Below are 17,682 nucleotides of genomic sequence, written 5' to 3'. Positions count from 1 at the left end.
TAATAATCACAGTGGTTGTAGAGGGTGCAACAGGTCAGCACCTCAGGAGTAAATGTCAGTTGGCTTTTCATAGCTGATCATTCAGAGTATCTCTACCGCTCCTGCTGTCCTGAGGCATGGCTCATCGTAGGGCTCAGGTCCTCCGAGAGAAAGAAAGTAAGAAAGAAAAAGAAAAAAGAGAGAAAGAGAGAATTAGAGAGAGCACACTTAAATTCACACAGGACACCGAATAGGACAGGAGAAGTACTCCAGATATAACAAACTGACCCTAGCCCCCCGACACATAAACTACTGCAGCATACATATTGGAGGCTGAGACAGGGGTGGGTCGGGAGACATTGTGGCCCCGTCCGGCGATACCCCCGGACAGGGCAGAATATAACCCCACCCACTTTGCCAAAGCACAGCCCCCACACCACGAGAGAGATATCTTCAACCATCAACTTACTATCCTGAGACAAGGCGAGTATATCCCACGAAGATCTCCCCCACGGCACGACCTGCATTTGAACTGTCCAATGGGAAACCAGTAAATCTAATTTCAAGCTGGCCTGAAGGCTTTTCCATGAGCTGTGGGCATAAAAACTAAAAGCATTTCTTCCCCAGGTCAGTGGAGACCCGCGGGATCTCCAGAACCAGCCAGTTCAGATATACGGGAGCCTCTGAAGAACCACTTTATATACAGAGACTGCCAGCCAACAAGACTATACAAAATGCATTGATGTGTACGAGAATTGTCCCCAGTGATGAAACACAATGCTGAATGTAAAGGTTTAATAAACAGAGGTTGCCACATACATGTGGACTATATCATCATAGTTAAGTACTGGGAGAAGCAATGCTTGACCGATCTTAATTTTACTCTTATGAAAGAAACCAATTTTAATTCTCAACTTTATCTGTCCGTTTTTTCAAAGTGTTTTAAAAGAGAGTTTACCATCAATTCAAATACACAAGTACTTTATGATGTGGGATTCGCTCCATTTGGTGTGAATATTCAGGGCCTCAGGGGTCCCTAGTACGAGACCTAGAGAACAACATGAAGTTGGTTTAATTCGTATTTAGCATTAGATCAATAAGCGATGTTGTAATTGAGTCAAAAGGTTGTGAAGGTTATGAAGGTTGTGAAGGTTATGAAGGTTGTGAAGGTTGTGAAGGTTGTGAAGGTTATGAAGGTTGTGAAGGTTATGAAGGTTGTAAAGGTTATGAAGGTTGTGAAAGTGGTGAAGGTTGTGAAGGTTATGAAGGTGGTGAAGGTTATGAAGGTTGTGAAGGTTGTGAAGGTTATGAAGGTTGTGAAGGTTATGAAGGTTATGAAGGTGGTGAAGGTTATGAAGGTTATGAAGGTTATGCTGTATTAAAGGAGGAGTAAATAACTGTGTCATTAACGTGGAGATGAACATTAGAGGGTTTAACAGATAGATAATAATAATAATAATAATAATAATAATAACAATAATAAAAATAATAATAATAATAATAATAACAATAATAATAATAATAATAACATTAGAGGGTTTAACAGATAGATAATAATAATAATAATAACAATAATAATAATAATAATAATAACAATAATAATAATAATAATAATAACAATAACAATAATAATAACAATAACAATAATAATAATAATAATAACAATAATAATAATAATAATAATAATAAACAGATAGATCAATATGATGCATAGAAATAGTGAAGAAGAAGGGACATTGTTTTCTTCCTGTCCGTTAGATAGATATTGAGCCAGTTGAAAGAAGATCGAGTCACTATTTCAGACCATCTTTGAACAAGTAAAAACAAAATGGTCAACTGTATCAAAGGCCTTTCACAGGCCAATAAATAAGGTTTTTATGGTTTAAACGATATAGTCCATGATCTGCTGAAGAAGTACTATGTCCAGATCTTAAACCAGACTGGTGCTCACTAAGGTAGTCTAGTGGTTAGAGTGTAGGGGCGGCAGGTAGTCTAGTGGTTAGAGTGTAGAGGCGGCAGGTAGACTAGTGGTTAGAGTGTAGGGGCGGCAGGTAGTCTAGTGGTTAGAGTGTAGAGGCGGCAGGTAGTCTAGTGGTTAGTGTGTAGAGGCGGCAGGTAGTCTAGTGGTTAGAGTGTAGAGGCGGCAGGTAGACTAGTGGTTAGAGTGTAGGGCGGCACGTAGTCTAGTGGTTTGTGTGTAGGGGCGGCAGGTAGCCTAGTGGTTAGAGTGTAGAGGCGGCAGGTAGCCTAGTGGTTAGAGTGTAGAGGCGGCACGTAGTCTAGTGGTTAGTGTGTAGAGGCGGCAGGTAGACTAAATCAAATCAAATCAAATTTATTTATATAGCCCTTCGTACATCAGCTGATATCTCAAAGTGCTGTACAGAAACCCAGCCTAAAACCCCAAACAGCAAGCAATGCAGGTGTAGAAGCACGGTGGCTAGGAAAAACTCCCTAGAAAGGCCAAAACCTAGGAAGAAACCTAGAGAGGAACCAGGCTATGTGGGGTGGCCAGTCCTCTTCTGGCTGTGCCGGGTGGAGATTATAACAAAACATGGTCAAGATGTTCAAATGTTCATAGATGACCAGCATGGTCGAATAATAATAAGGCAGAATAGTTGAAACTGGAGCAGCAGCACAGTCAGGTGGACTGGGGACAGCAAGGAGTCATCATGTCAGGTATTCCTGGGGCATGGTCCTAGGGCTCAGGTCAGTTGAAACTGGAGCAGCAGCACAGCCAGGTGGACTGGGGACAGCAAGGAGTCATCATGTCAGGTAGTCCTGGGGCATGGTCCTAGGGCTCAGGTCCTCCGAGAGAGAGAAAGAGAGAAGGAGAGAATTAGAGAACGCACACTTAGATTCACACAGGACACCGAATAGGACAGGAGAAGTACTCCAGATATAACAAACTGACCCTAGCCCCCCGAAACATAAACTACTGCAGCATACATATTGGAGGCTGAGACAGGGGTGGGTCGGGAGACATTGTGGCCCCGTCCGGCGATACCCCCGGACAGGGCAGAATATAACCCCACCCACTTTGCCAAAGCACAGCCCCCACACCACTAGAGAGATATCTTCAACCATCAACTTACTATCCTGAGACAAGGCGAGTATATCCCACGAAGATCTCCCCCACGGCACGACCTGCATTTGAACTGTCCAATGGGAAACCAGTAAATCTAATTTCAAGCTGGCCTGAAGGCTTTTCCATGAGCTGTGGGCATAAAAACTAAAAGCATTTCTTCCCCAGGTCAGTGGAGACCCGCGGGATCTCCAGAACCAGCCAGTTCAGATATACGGGAGCCTCTGAAGAACCACTTTATATACAGAGACTGCCAGCCAACAAGACTATACAAAATGCATTGATGTGTACGAGAATTGTCCCCAGTGATGAAACACAATGCTGAATGTAAAGGTTTAATAAACAGAGGTTGCCACATACATGTGGACTATATCATCATAATTAAGTTCTGGGAGAAGCAATGCTTGACCGATCTTAATTTTACTCTCATGAAAGAAACCAATTTTAATTCTCAACTTTATCTGTCCGTTTTTTCAAAGTGTTTTAAAAGAGAGTTTACCATCAATCCAAATACACAAGTACTTTATAATGTGGGATTTGCTCCATTTGGTGTGAATATTCAGGGCCTCAGGGGTCCCTATTAAGAGACCTAGATAACAACATGAAGTTGGTTTAATTCGTATTTAGCATTAGATCAATAAGCGATGTTGTAATTGAGTCAAAAGGTGGTGAAGGTTATGAAGGTTATGAAGGTTATGAAGGTTATGCTGTATTAAAGGAGGAGTAAATAACTGTGTCATTAACGTGGAGATGAACATTAGAGGGTTTAACAGATAGATAATAATAGTAATAATAATAATAATAATAATAATAACAATAATAATAATAACAATAATAATAATAATAATAATAATAATAATAATAACAATAATAATAATAATAATAATAATAATAATAACAATAATAACAACAATAATAATAACAATAATAATAATAATAATAACAATAATAACAACAACAATAATAATAATAATAACAATAATAATAATAATAATTATAATAATAATAATTATAATAATAATAATAATAATAACAATAATAATAATAATAATAATAACAATAATAATAATAATAATAATAATAACATTAGAGGGTTTAACAGATAGATAATAATAATAATAATAATAACAATAATAATAATAATAACAATAGTAATAATAATAATAATAATAATAATAATAATAATAATAATAATAATAAACAGATAGATCAATATGATGTATAGAAATAGTGAAGAAGAAGGGACATTGTTTTCTTCCTGTCCGTTAGATAGATATTGAGCCAGTTGAAAGAAGATCGAGTCACTATTTCAGACCATCTTTGAACAAGTAAAAACAAAATGGTCAACTGTATCAAAGGCCTTTCACAGGTCAATAAATAAGGTTTTTATGGTTTAAACGATATAGTCCATGATCTGCTGAAGAAGTACTATGTCCAGATCTTAAACCAGACTGGTGCTCACTAAGGTAGTCTAGTGGTTAGAGTGTAGGGGCGGCACGTAGTCTAGTGGTTAGAGTAGAGGGGGCAGGTAGCCTAGTGGTTAGAGTGTAGGGCGGCACGTAGTCTAGTGGTTAGTGTATAGGGGCGGCAGGTAGTCTAGTGGTTAGTGTGTAGGGGCGGCAGGTAGCCTAGTGGTTAGAGTGTAGGGGCGGCAGGTAGCCTAGTGGTTAGAGTGTAGAGGCGGCAGGTAGACTAGTGGTTAGAGTGTAGAAGCGGCAGGTAGTCTAGTGGTTAGAGTGTAGAGGCGGGAGGGTAGCCTAGTGGTTAGAGTGTAGAGGAGGCAGGTAGCCTAATATCCGTAGAGCTCCGAGACAGGATTGTGTTGAGGCACAGATCTGGGGTAACACTGTCTAGACTAGAAGCATATAGCAAGGATGGCATCTTAAAGCCAGACAGATATATCCTCATGGGACTACAGCAGTTGGGACACTTGACCCAGACACAATGCTTAAACAGCCCCTTTATCATTCACATTCTCTCTCTGTTTCCCTCTACCTCTATGTCTCTCTCTCTGGCTCCCTCTACCTCTCTGTCTCTCTCTCTCTGTCTCCCTCTCTGTTTCCCTCTCCCTCTCTGTCTCTCTCTCTCTGTCTCTCTGTCTCTCTCTCTCTGTCTCCCTCTCGGTCTCTCTCTCTGTTTCCCTCTCCCTCTCTGTCTCTCTCTCTGTCTCCCTCTCCCTCTCTGTCTCTCTCTCTGGCTCCCTCTCCCTCTCTGTCTCTTTCTCTGGCTCCCTCTACCTCTCTCCCTGTGTATCTCTCTCTCTGTCTCCCTCTCTCTCTCTGTCTCTCTCTCTCTGTCTCCCTCTACCTCTCTCTCTCTCCCTCTCCCTCTACCTCTCTCTCTATGTCTCTCGCTCTGTCTCCCTCTACCTCTCCCTCTCCCTATCTCTGTCTCTGTGTCTACCTCTCCCTCTCCCTCTCTATCTCCCTCTACCTCTCCCTCTCTGTCTCTCTCTGTCTCCCTCTCTGTCTCCCTCTACCTCTCTCCTCTCTCTGTCTCCCTCTACCTCTCTCCTCTCTCTGTCTCCCTCTACCTCTCTGTCTCTCTCTCTGTCTCTCTGTCTCCCTCTTTATGTCTCTCTCTCCGCTCCCTCTACCTAACTGTATCTCTCTCTCTCTGTCTCCCTCTACCTCTCCCTCTCTATGTCTCTCTCTGTCTCCCTTCTCTCTCTCTCTCTCTCTCTCTCTCTCTGTCTCACTCTTCCTCTCTATGTCTCTCTATCTCCCACTTCATCTCCCTCTGTGTCTCTGTCTCACTCACACACACACACACACACACACATTCTGCGAGCAGTCTGCTTCTATACCTCCGTACTACTCTAGAGGGCAGCCTTGTAACACAATATCCTCTGTGCCAATATGCTATGAAAGTTACCAGGAAGTGACTGCCCGTCAGTCAGCCTTGTAACACAATATGCTATGAAAGTTACCAGGAAGTGACTGCCCGTCAGTCAGCCTTGTAGTTTTTGAATGTTTGTAGGCTTCTTTAATGGTTTTTAATGGGCACACATGTATCGCAATTGTCTGAAGTGCAAAAATGTCATATAAACCATCTGGCAAAAGTAAATTCACCCACAAACACAAATATAATTTTACATTCAGTGTATCTTAAATGACCGCGGTTTCACCAATTCGATAACAAAATGGTCAAACCCATTCAAAAGATTAGGGGACATGACGAGGAGCTTCACATGTTATAGCTGCCTTAGCTGCACAACTGGTGTCAAGGATTCAACCTCTGACCTCTGTATCTTGTATTAGGAGCATCCATAAGTACTGTTGAACTAATTTATGTTGTTGAGACACCTGTATGTGTCTCTCTGACCTTCTCAAGGCTGATGAGAAATAGCCGGGATGACTGAGAGGGAAGGGGGCTCTGTGTGTGTGTGTGTGTGTGTGTGTGTGTGTGTGTGTGTGTGTGTGTGTGTGTGTGTGTGTGTGTGTGTGTGTGTGTGTGTGTGTGTGTGTGTGTGTGTCTTTGTGTTTTTGGGTCAACATTTCTTACAAAAATATGATTTTACATTTTAGCAGATTCTCTTATGCAGAGTGACTTACAGGAGCAATTTGAATTAAGTGTCTTGCTCAAAGGTACATCGACAGATGTTTCACCTAGTCGCCTCGGAGATTCAAAACCAGCGACCTTTCGGGTTACTGGCCCAATGCTCTTAACTGCTGTGTTACCTCCTATCCACAAGACAGTAGAATTTAATCAACATTTCATTATTTCTCTCAAATGTGGTGCACACATTTGTTTTACATCTTTGTTAGAGACAATTTCTCCTTTAGCTAAGATAATCCATTCACCTGACAGGTGTGGCATATCAAGAAGCTGATAAAACAGCATGATCATTACATAGGTGCACCTTGTGCTGGGGACAATAACAGGCCACTCTAAAATGTGCTGTTTTTTGTCACACAACACAATGCCACAGATGTCTCAAGTGTTGAGGGAGCGTGCAATTGGCATACTGACTGTAGGAAGGTCCACCAGAGCTGTTGCCAGAGAATGTAATGTTAATTTCTCTACCAACGTTGTTTTAGAGAATTTGGTAGTACATCCAACCGGCCTTACAACTGCAGACCACACGTATGGCGGTTTCCTGATGTCAATGTTGTGAACAGAGTGCCCCATGGTGGCGGTGGGGATATGGTCTGAGCAGGAATAACCTACTAACAACAAAACACAATTGCATTTTATCGATGGCAATTTGACTGCACAGAGATACCGTGACGAGATCCTGAAGCCATTCATCACATCATGTTTACTGGAAGCTGAAAATGTCCCAGTTCTTCCATGGCCTGCATTCTCTCCAGACATATCACCCATTGAGCATGTTTGGGATGCTCTGGATCGACGTGTACGACAGCGTGTTCCACTTCCCACCAATATAAAGCTCTGCCATTGAAGAGGAGCAGGCAAACATTCCACAGGCCACAATCAACCGCCTGATCAACTCAACACTAATGAGATGTGTCGCGCTGCATGAGACAAATGGTGATCACACCAGATACTGACTGGTTTTTCTGATCCACGCCCCCTGTGACCAACAGATGACCAACAGATGACCAACAGATGCAGTCATGTGAAATCCATAGATTAGGGGCCTAATTTGTTTATTTCAATTAACTGATTTCCTCGTATGAACTGGAAAATCAGTAAAATCTTTTAAATTGCTGCATGTCGCATTTATATTTCTGTTCAGTATCATTACACAATTAATGAACTAATTAAGCCTAATATAGAATCACTACTTCTTCACTGGGAGGCACTGAGAGAGAAGGCCCAGACAAAAGGTTTACTATTTGTTTTAGAATATCTTCATGGCTTATTGCATTGGACACCATGCTTTGCACAGTGAATATATATATATATATGCTCAGTAAATATACTCTCACTTTGAAATGCGGAGTGTTTCTACTTCATAAAGTAGCCAAATTTATTCCCCCCCCCCCCCCCCCCCCCCCCCTCTCTCTTGCTAATATGCACATTTGTATCGAGTTAATTAAGTTGAATTACAAATGACATATCAATTAGTGATAGATTAGTGATAGACAAGTTAATTACTATTGCTCTTTTAAGAACACATTTTAAACAGAGCTATCGGGCTTTTGGTAAAAACATTTTTGTTCCAAGTGAACATGACACCCCACAAATCACTGTTCAGTTTTACCTTGATATGGTGTTTCATCAGTATTGAATGTATACGTCGACTACTGCGCCGATTTATTATAGGTCATTCGGTTTAGAACGTGGTTTTGAGGGCACGGCGAAGTGTATGGACTATACGCAGATTTAGCTTTTTATTTGTCTAGTGTAATTGGATATGGTAGTTCTTAGCTCCGTCGCCTCTTGCATCTCTCTCTCTCTCACTACAACTCCCCCCCCTCCCTCTCTCTCTCTCTCTCTCTCTCTCTCTCTCTCTCCCCAACCCCCGCTCCCTCCCTCTCTCTCTCTCTGGTTAATTGGTACACTGACATCAGGATTATTTGTTACAGTTGAAGGCTCTATCTCCGACAATGTGGACATCATCCTGGGATATATAATTTTCTGCGACTATTTCCCAGTGATTTTTTTTTTTACATACCAAGCAAGGTAAGACTTGACTATTTAAAAACATTTGTGCGTAAATATGTAGTTGTTCTGCTTACCTTTGGGTACGATATGAATGAATACAGACTTGGAGATGTGTCACAGCAAAGTGTCTCACTTTGAAATATTGTCGCTCTGATATTGACACGTGAAAATACGTTGTCGCCCGACAGAATCGCGGTATTTCTCAACTTCAAAGAACTGTCGGACATAGGATCATAGGACCATGTACCAATTCCACCGGTCACGGCGCCGAGCAGCTGCACCACGCTTACATCGTTACATAAATGCAGTAGGATAAACGGTTTCGTAACATGTTTACATGTTTTGAAAGAATTTGTATCATCTGCACGTGTTTTCTTCACATTTGAGTTGTATTACGAGGTGATGTGTTTGCTTGCGTGTCTATTATGACTATGATAGGCGATTGACTGGCTTTAGAATCGGGAAAGCAACGGGAAAGTATCGAAGTTAAGTCGCGGAGCTGTGATTCTATCCTAGTGCTACAGAACACCTTGCTCTCTCGCTCGATTCCCCTTCTGAGGTTTTCCGTGGCATTGGCTGTGTCACTGTCCCTACTCCCGACATGTATATTTCACAGACATTAGTAGTTTATTGAGATTTCGCACACGTGATGTATCTATTGTTCTGCGGGGCTGAAAGACGATGGAGCGGCGAAGCACGAGGTCCCCCTGCCCGGTTGCCGTTCTGCTGTTTGCGTGACAGTCAGCACTCGTTCTGCATCATTCAACTCCAAGCCTAATTGATCACAATCCCATTGATCCAATTATGAACTGTTTTGGAGAGAGTACTAATTTATACACGCTAGGCCCACTTGTTCTCCTAATTTTAGGCTGTGTTTATTATATAGGCTACCTTACTAAATCATGGCGTTTCTGATTCCGTTATAAAATGTAAACCTAAACCTATCTATGTTTATCGTAAAAGTAGGACTTCAGTTAGTTGTAAATGATCCATTTTGTAGGCTGGATATTTATTTATATTTAGAACACTTTGCGATTAGGCCCACAGTCAGAGCTCTGAGCCATAAGCCTTATTAACAGTCGGCATGCTGTGTGCAGGAAGATGTCATCATTGCCAGCGTTTTAATAACCTCTGGAAATTAAAAATAAATACAAGTAAAAGCCGAATTAATGTATAAAGGAGGTGATATGTTTGCTTGCGTGTGTATAAAGGAGGTGATATGTTTGCTTGCGTGTGTATAAAGGAGGTGATATGTTTGCTTGCGTGTCTATTATGAAACTCTTAGTGTGGACATCACAGTGTTTCTGAGTTCTGAGATTACAGGTGAAAGGCCTATAGAGATGTGTGTGTGTGTGTGTGTGTGTGTGTGTGTGTGTGTGTGTGTGTGTGTGTGTGTGTGTGTGTGTGTGTGTGTGTGTGTGTGTGTGTGTGTGTGTGTGTCTGTGTCTGTGTGTGTGTTACAGAGAGAGTCTACCTATCAACCAACAGGATAAAAAAGCATTCCAGTTACACAATCTCTGAGAGAGATTAAAATAATATGGGAGTTTAATCTGGAGGGGAGGAGGGTGGGGTTGTGACCACATACATTTTAAAGTACACAATCTATTTATAGCTCAGGCAAACAAGACATACAAATGCTGCTGGGTTTGATCCTGTTATCAGCTTGAAGTTACGCCCCAGTAAGTTACCAGCTGGGAGGAATGCTCCAGTAAGTTACCAGCTGGGAGGAAGGCTCCATCCAGTAAGTTATCAGCTGGGAGGAAGTTATTCTGAACAGAATGATAAGATAGATATACAGCTAATTGTATAGGCATAGTGCACGGAGCAGTTTGTAGTTTAAAGCACGCGGAGACTGTTGGGCCCTACAGTAGTACTGTACTGTAGCTCTGAGATGGAACAACTACGGTCTGTGTCACAAATGGCATTTTATTCCCTATATTTGAACAATGGCCATAAGGCTCTGGTCAACAGCAGTACACTATGTATGACATAGGGTGCCATTTGGGACAAGTCATTGAGAAGAGATATTGATCTCATCCCTGCGGGCAGTCACAGTGGCACCAGCTTGAGGCCTGCCATGTGGTTTTTAAGATTCAGACTAAAACTGTTGTTCTGTTTCTCCACTGACTCCTGGTGTCATACGCTGCATCACATGTTAAGATTAAAGATAGGAGAGAGTGAGATAGATGTGTGTGTGTGTGTGTGTGTGTGTGTGTGTGTGCGTGCGTGCGTGCGTGCGTGCGTTTATTATAATTCTAGAATGTGAACATTTAAGAGTCTACAGCGGAATAATGTATTATAATTCTAGAATGTGGATATTTAAGAGTCTACAGCGGAATAATGTATTATAATTCTAGAATGTGGATATTTAAGAGTCTACAGCGGAATAATGTTTTATAATTCTAGAATGTGGATATTTAAGAGTCTACAGCGGAATAATGTATTATAATTCTAGAATGTGGATATTTAAGAGTCTACAGCGGAATAAGTATTATAATTCTAGAATGTGGATATTTAAGAGTCTACAGCGGAATAATGTATTATAATTCTAGAATGTGGATATTTAAGAGTCTACAGCGGAATAATGTATTATAATTCTAGAATGTGAATATTTAAGAGTCTACAGCGGAATAATGTATTATAATTCTAGAATGTGGATATTTAAGAGTCTACAGCGGAATAATGTATTATAATTCTAGAATGTGGATATTTAAGAGTCTACAGCGGAATAATGTATTATAATTCTAGAATGTGGATATTTAAGAGTCTACAGCGGAATAATGTATTATAATTCTAGAATGTGGATATTTAAGAGTCTACAGCGGAATAATGTATTATAATTCTAGAATGTGAACATTTAAGAGTCTACAGTAGAATGTATACTAGAATTCTAGAATAGAGACGCCAAACTATTAGTGATGTGGTCCTAAGTTAGTCACTGTTGAAGAATGGGCATATTGTCCCTCTGTCTCACTGTGCCAGAGTATGAGAGGAACAACAACATATTTCCAACCAGCCCAGGGTTTCTCAAACTCAGTCCTCAGGCCCACCAACTCATCATCCAGCTTTGATTATTTGAATCAGCTGTGTAGTGCTATGGCAAAACCCCAAAACATGCACCATGTTTTTGGGGGGTTAATTAAGTGCCTTGCTCAAAGGCACATCAACAGATTTTTTTCACCTAGTCAGCTTGGGAATTCTCACCAGTGACCTGGCCCAATACTGACCCAATGCTCTTAACCACTAGGCTACCTCCTACCCCTGTTCTTATAGGACTTTGGTCAAAAGTAGTGCACTAAATAGGGAATAGGGACTAGGGTGTCATTTGGGATGACGCCGAGGTCTCTTTTACATAAGACTGTCCCAGTTGGTTTTGGTTCTATCGACCAGAGGAATTTAGGTCAGTCTTAATTGATACTCAGACACATTTTAATTAGTGAGAGAAACGTGCTGTTCTGTTCCCTCTCTCCCTCTCCCTCTCCCTCTCCCTCTCCCCATTACAGTAAACATTACACTCACAAAAGTTCCTGAAGAATAAAGACTCTCTCTCTCTGATGCAGTCTCTTAGCCTAGTAATTACCAGGTACTTTTAACCGTTGGACCCTGATGTTCAGGCTAAAACAAGATTTACTTTTTTTTTTTTTTTCATAATACACCGTAAAATAAATTTTCAAAAGAAATGCAATTTCAAATTTCACTTGACTTTAAATATGGTATTATTTTCTTCTCTTATATTTCAGTGTTTGTTGATACTATGCCAGTTTGCTAATCAACACTAAAGTAAACTTTCAAGGCTGTGTGTGAACGTTTCATCTGTCTTCCTTTACAATTTTAATATTAAATTTTACGATAGAAAGAGGAAAACGTTTCCGTAATGGAAAACACTGATTGTGTAATATATTTATTTTCACCAATACGGACATAATTATATCTACTAAAACACATCTATTAAACTCCTATTTTATAAACATGGCATGTCTGTCATTTTCCATTAAAAAAACATGAATAGGATACGGTCGCTGTTAGATATGGAAGGAAAACATAGTTTGCAGCAAGCTTTCTTTCATGACATTGTGCTATCGCAGATCATTTAGGAAATAAACCCCTTGCACTCCAGTCCTCTTCGGCCTTCAAGCCCGCCCCTCTCCTCGGTTCGTATGTAAGTGAAAGGGGTAGTGTGTGAGTTTTTCGCCTAAGTGAGGGGAAGGGTGTTGTAAGTTGAGGGTATAGTGCATGAGTGTGTAAGTGAGGGTTGAAGTGTGTGTGTGTGTGTGTGTGTGTGTGTGTGTGTGTGTGTGTGTGTGTGTGTGTGTGTGTGTGTGTGTGTGTGTGTGTGTGTGTGTGTGTGTGTGTGTGTGTGTGTGTGTGTGTGTGTGTGTGTGTGTGTGTATGTGTGTGTGTGTAGCCTAAGTGAGGGGAAGGGTATGTAAATTGAGGGTATAGTGCATGAGTGTGTAAGTGATGGTTGAAGTGTGTGTGTGTAGCCTAAGTTGAAGTAGACCTCCGGGCCCTGTGAGATGCTGGAGCTCTAGAACTAGAAGATAGAGGAAGAGATGCTGGAGTTCTAGAACTCTAGAAGCTAGAGGAAGAGCTGCTGGAGCTCTAGAACTCTAGAAGATAGAGGAAGAGATGCTGGAGCTCTAGAACTCTAGAAGCTAGAGGAAGAGATGCTGGAGCTCTAGAACTGTAGAACTCTAGAAGCTAGAGGAAGAGATGCTGGAACTTCAGATGTTTAGAACTCTAGAAGCTAGAGGAAGAGCTGCTGGAACTTCAGAGATCTAGAACTCTAGAAGCTAGAGGAAGAGCTGCTGGAACTTCAGAGATCTAGAACTCTAGAAGCTAGAGGAAGCGATGCTGGAACTTCAGCGATCTAGAACTCTAGAAGCTAGAGGAAGAGCTGCTGGAGCTCTAGAACTCTAGAAGATAGAGGAAGAGATGCTGGAGCTCTAGAACTCTAGAAGCTAGAGGAAGAGATGCTGGAGCTCTAGAACTCTAGAACTCTAGAAGCTAGAGGAAGAGATGCTGGAACTTCAGATGTTTAGAACTCTAGAAGCTAGAGGAAGAGCTGCTGGAACTTCAGAGATCTAGAACTCTAGAAGCTAGAGGAAGAGCTGCTCGAACTTCAGAGATCTAGAACTCTAGAAGCTAGAGGAAGCGATGCTGGAACTTCAGAGATCTAGAACTCTAGAAGCTAGAGGAAGAGCTGCTGGAGCTCTAGAACTCTAGAAGATAGAGGAAGAGATGCTGGAGCTCTAGAACTCTAGAAGCTAGAGGAAGAGATGCTGGAGCTCTAGAACTCTAGAACTCTAGAAGCTAGAGGAAGAGATGCTGTAACTTCAGATGTCTAGAACTCTAGAAGCTAGAGGAAAAGCTGCTGGAACTTCAGAGATCTAGAACTCTAGAAGCTAGAGGAAGAGCTGCTGGAACTTCAGAGATCTAGAACTCTAGAAGCTAGAGGAAAAGCTGCTGGAACTTCAAAGATCTAGAACTCTAGAAGCTAAAGGAAGAGCTGCTGGAACTTCAGAGATCTAGAACTCTAGAAGCTAAAGGAAGAGCTGCTGGAACTTCAGAGATCTAGAACTCTAGAAGCTAAAGGAATAGCTGCTGGAACTTCAGAGATCTAGAACTCTAGAAGCTAAAGGAAGATACGTTTTCATTCCAAAGCCCTTTGAGGCCTCCCAGGGATAACGTGGTGCAATGAAAGCTGCTAGAAATCTCTCTCTATCTCTGGCATCAGATTTGGGGCTTACAGGTTAATGACTTACCTCAGGGAACAAATGGAGAAAAGCCCTTGTGCATACGGAGCTTTATGACGTGTGTAGAGCAAAACTTGGTAGAGTGCAATCTGAGATATATTACTGGGATAACACTACACTGAAAGCCTGCAGGTATAATGCAGTAAAGTGTTACCATTACTTGTAATAGTTATTATTTCGGATATGAGGGGCAGGTCTATGACCATACTAAATGAGAAGAGAAGTTCTTAAGGGTAGTGCACTATAACTGAATTGTCACGTTGAATCTTGGCAGTGTTTGGGGAAGCTACTCTGAACGCATATACTGAGTGAACAAAACATTAAGGACACCTTCCTAATATTGAGTATTCAACACCTTTGTTATGGCAATCCTAAATAAGTTTAAGAAGTAAAAATGTGCAAGTCACATAATAAGTTGATTGGACTCTCTCTCTCACTGTGTGCAATAATAGTATTTTACGTTATTTGTTTATGTCTACAAATGACATCTCTGTACTCCACACATACAAGTATCTGTAAATTCCCTCAGTTGAGCAGTGAATTTCCCTTTGAGCACGGTGAAGTTATTTACCGTTTGGATGGTGTATCAATACACCCAGTCACTACAAAGATACAGGCGTCCTTCCTAACTCAGTTGCCGGAGAGAAAGGAAACTGCTCATTTCACATGAGGCCAATGATGACTTTAAAATGGTTACAGAGTTTAATGGCTGTGATAAGAGAAAACTGAGGATGGATCAACAACATTGTAGTTACTCCATAATACTAACCTAATTGACAGAGTGAAAAGAAGGAAGCCTGTACAGAATAAAAATCATATTCTTGCTGTAAACATGCCTCCTGTTTGTAACAAAGCACTAAAGTTTACACTGCCCAAAAAAATGTGACAACGCAATTAACTTTTAGTACAAAGTGTTATGTTCGGGGAAAATCCTATTCAACACATTACTGAGTACCACTCTTCATATTTTCAAGCGTAGTTGTGGCTATTAAGGACTGAGGAGTTTTTCAGGATAAAAAATACAAGTTATGGAGCTCAGCACTGGCAAAAAAATCCTAGAGGAAAACCTCTGCTTTCCAATAGGCACTGGGAGATTAATTCACCGTTCAGCAGGACAATAACCGAAAACACAAAGGCCAAATCTACACTGGAGTCTACACAAATCTACACAAATCTTCAAGACAGTGAATGTTCCTGAGTGGCCGGGTTACTTTTCTTTAAAAAAAAGAAAGACATTTCTAAGTGACCCCAAACATTTGAACGGTAGTGTATTTAGCATTCTGTTGGTGGCAAGAATTTTGTATAATAATTTAAATAGGAAAACTCGAAGTGTTGACCCAAGTGTTGTTTTTTTTTGTAGCAGTTCATAAACCATGTGGAATCAGTACATCGAAAATCTCTTCCCATTTCATTTGAAACCTGTATGGTGCAGCTGTCAACAGTTGTTTTTCTCAAATTAAATTTATGTGTCACGCACTGACCTTAGTTATCTTTGTTTTCTTTATTATGTTGGTTAGGTCAGGGTGTGACAAGGGAGGTTGGTTTAGTTTTTGTATTGTCTAGGGGGTTTTGTAAGTTTAGGTGTTTATATGTCTATGGTTGCCGGGATTGGTTCTCAATCAGAGGCAGCTGTTTATCATTGTCTCTGATTGGGGACCATATTTAGGTAGCCATATTCCTTGGGTATTTTGTGGGTTCTTATTCTATGTTTAGTTGCCTGTCTGCACTAGCCATATTAGCTTCACGGTTCGTTTTGTTTTTTTTGAATAGTTTGTTCATTGTTCTTTCTTTAATAAGTATATTTGAGTTTAACATTTAACATTTGTTGTAACATTTGTTCTACCTTTTCTGGAGGATAAAACTGAAATTGTAACCAGCTTTGAATGGCTTGTTTAATAAGGGCAACACTTTAAACAACATATCATGTTCAATTAGTCGGAAATGAGAAGCTGTAATCTGTATGGAGGCAAAAACACAATTTTTTGAACAAAGGACGAGCCTTTCTTAATAATCTACTGGAGAACCATTTGGGGTTTAAGTATAATTCATGTACGAGTGAAGCTTTTTAGTGAGAGGCTTAAATCTTTAATATTTAATCACTTTAGCCCCCCCAAACTCAAATTCATTATATAAATAGGCACTTTTAATTTAGTCTGTCCTTGCATTCCATTTAAAATGAAAATCTTTTTTTGCTCATATTACTTAGAAAATGAGTCGTCTGGAGTAGGCAGTGACATTAGTAAGTAAGTAAACCGTGAACCGGGCCAAAGAGTTAATCAATGTGCATTTTCCATAAATAGACACGTATTTACCTCTCCATGGAGAAGCAGAATCTTATCTTTGCAAACTTTTCTTTTGACATTAATTGTGGTGAGTTCATTTATATTTTTTGAGATGTGAATACCAACTATGTCTACTTCACCATAATTGTATTGGTAAACTACAAGTAGTAGTGTAAACACTGTGTCTTTTAATGAACCAATAATAATATGGTACACTTGTCGTAATTAGGTTTTTGTTCAGAGAGGCTAGAAAAGAGGCTAGAAAAGAGGCTAGAAAAGAGGCCAGAAAAGAGGCTAGAAAAGGCTAGAAAAGTGATCAAGATCTTCAATGAGACCGTGCAGCGATCCAGGGTTTGGCAAAAACTTGAGTTATCGGCACTTTTTTGTTTTTATCCCCTGTATTTCTAAAACCTTGATGATCTTGTTCAATCTAATTTTAATATTTAGCATTTCAATGGCCATAATAAATAGATATGGAGAAAACGGACAGCCTTGTTTTACTCCTCTTAAAAGCTCAATACATTCTGAGAAGTAACCATTATTTACTATTTTACATCTGGGGTTGCTGTACATAATTTTAACCCATTTCATAAGAGATTCACCGAAATTAAAGTAATCCAGGCATTTATATATAATTTCTAGTCGTACTTTATCAAACGCCTTTTCAAAATCTGCTATGAAGACCAAGCCTGGTATCTTTGATGTTTCATAATGTTCAATTGTTTCAAGTAATTGTTGTATATTATCTCCAATATATAATTTATCTCAAAGTGTGCTAGGATTTTTTCCTCTCTCAGGATGTGATTCACGTGGGCGTCCATTTTATAGGAAACACGACAAGACTAGAGAAGAAGAAACAATCTTGTGTTATAGTCTACTGTCCCTCCTCCCCTCAAACCAATCTAGTGTTATAGTCCACTGAATAATGCAGTTGAACACAGACATGGCTCTCTCATCTCTACTGCACAACTACTCCCACCAGATCTAGGTCAAATGGCTTGTTTCCTTA

The 17,682-nt window shown here is 40.4% G+C and overlaps 1 protein-coding gene across 3 annotated transcripts in view; it reads left to right on the top strand.

Moving 5' to 3' along the window:
* Positions 1–8,552: 8,552 nt before the first annotated feature.
* The window catches only part of LOC139371461 (poly(rC)-binding protein 2-like), a 156,787-nt gene continuing 147,657 nt past the window's right edge, over positions 8,553–17,682 (top strand). The window contains exon 1 of one of the 3 annotated variants that reach the window (XM_071111890.1): positions 8,553–8,653. The gene's annotated coding sequence lies outside the window, so the exon portion shown is untranslated. The remainder of the gene's footprint in view (positions 8,654–17,682) is intronic. The other 2 variants (XM_071111888.1, XM_071111889.1) reach the window with 2 other exon arrangements.

The sequence above is a fragment of the Oncorhynchus clarkii genome, chromosome 17, assembly GCF_045791955.1.
Source record: "Oncorhynchus clarkii lewisi isolate Uvic-CL-2024 chromosome 17, UVic_Ocla_1.0, whole genome shotgun sequence".
NCBI classification, from domain to species: domain Eukaryota; kingdom Metazoa; phylum Chordata; class Actinopteri; order Salmoniformes; family Salmonidae; genus Oncorhynchus; species Oncorhynchus clarkii.
Note: the sequence above shows the minus strand (reverse complement) of the source record. Positions and strands in the feature narration are given on the sequence as shown.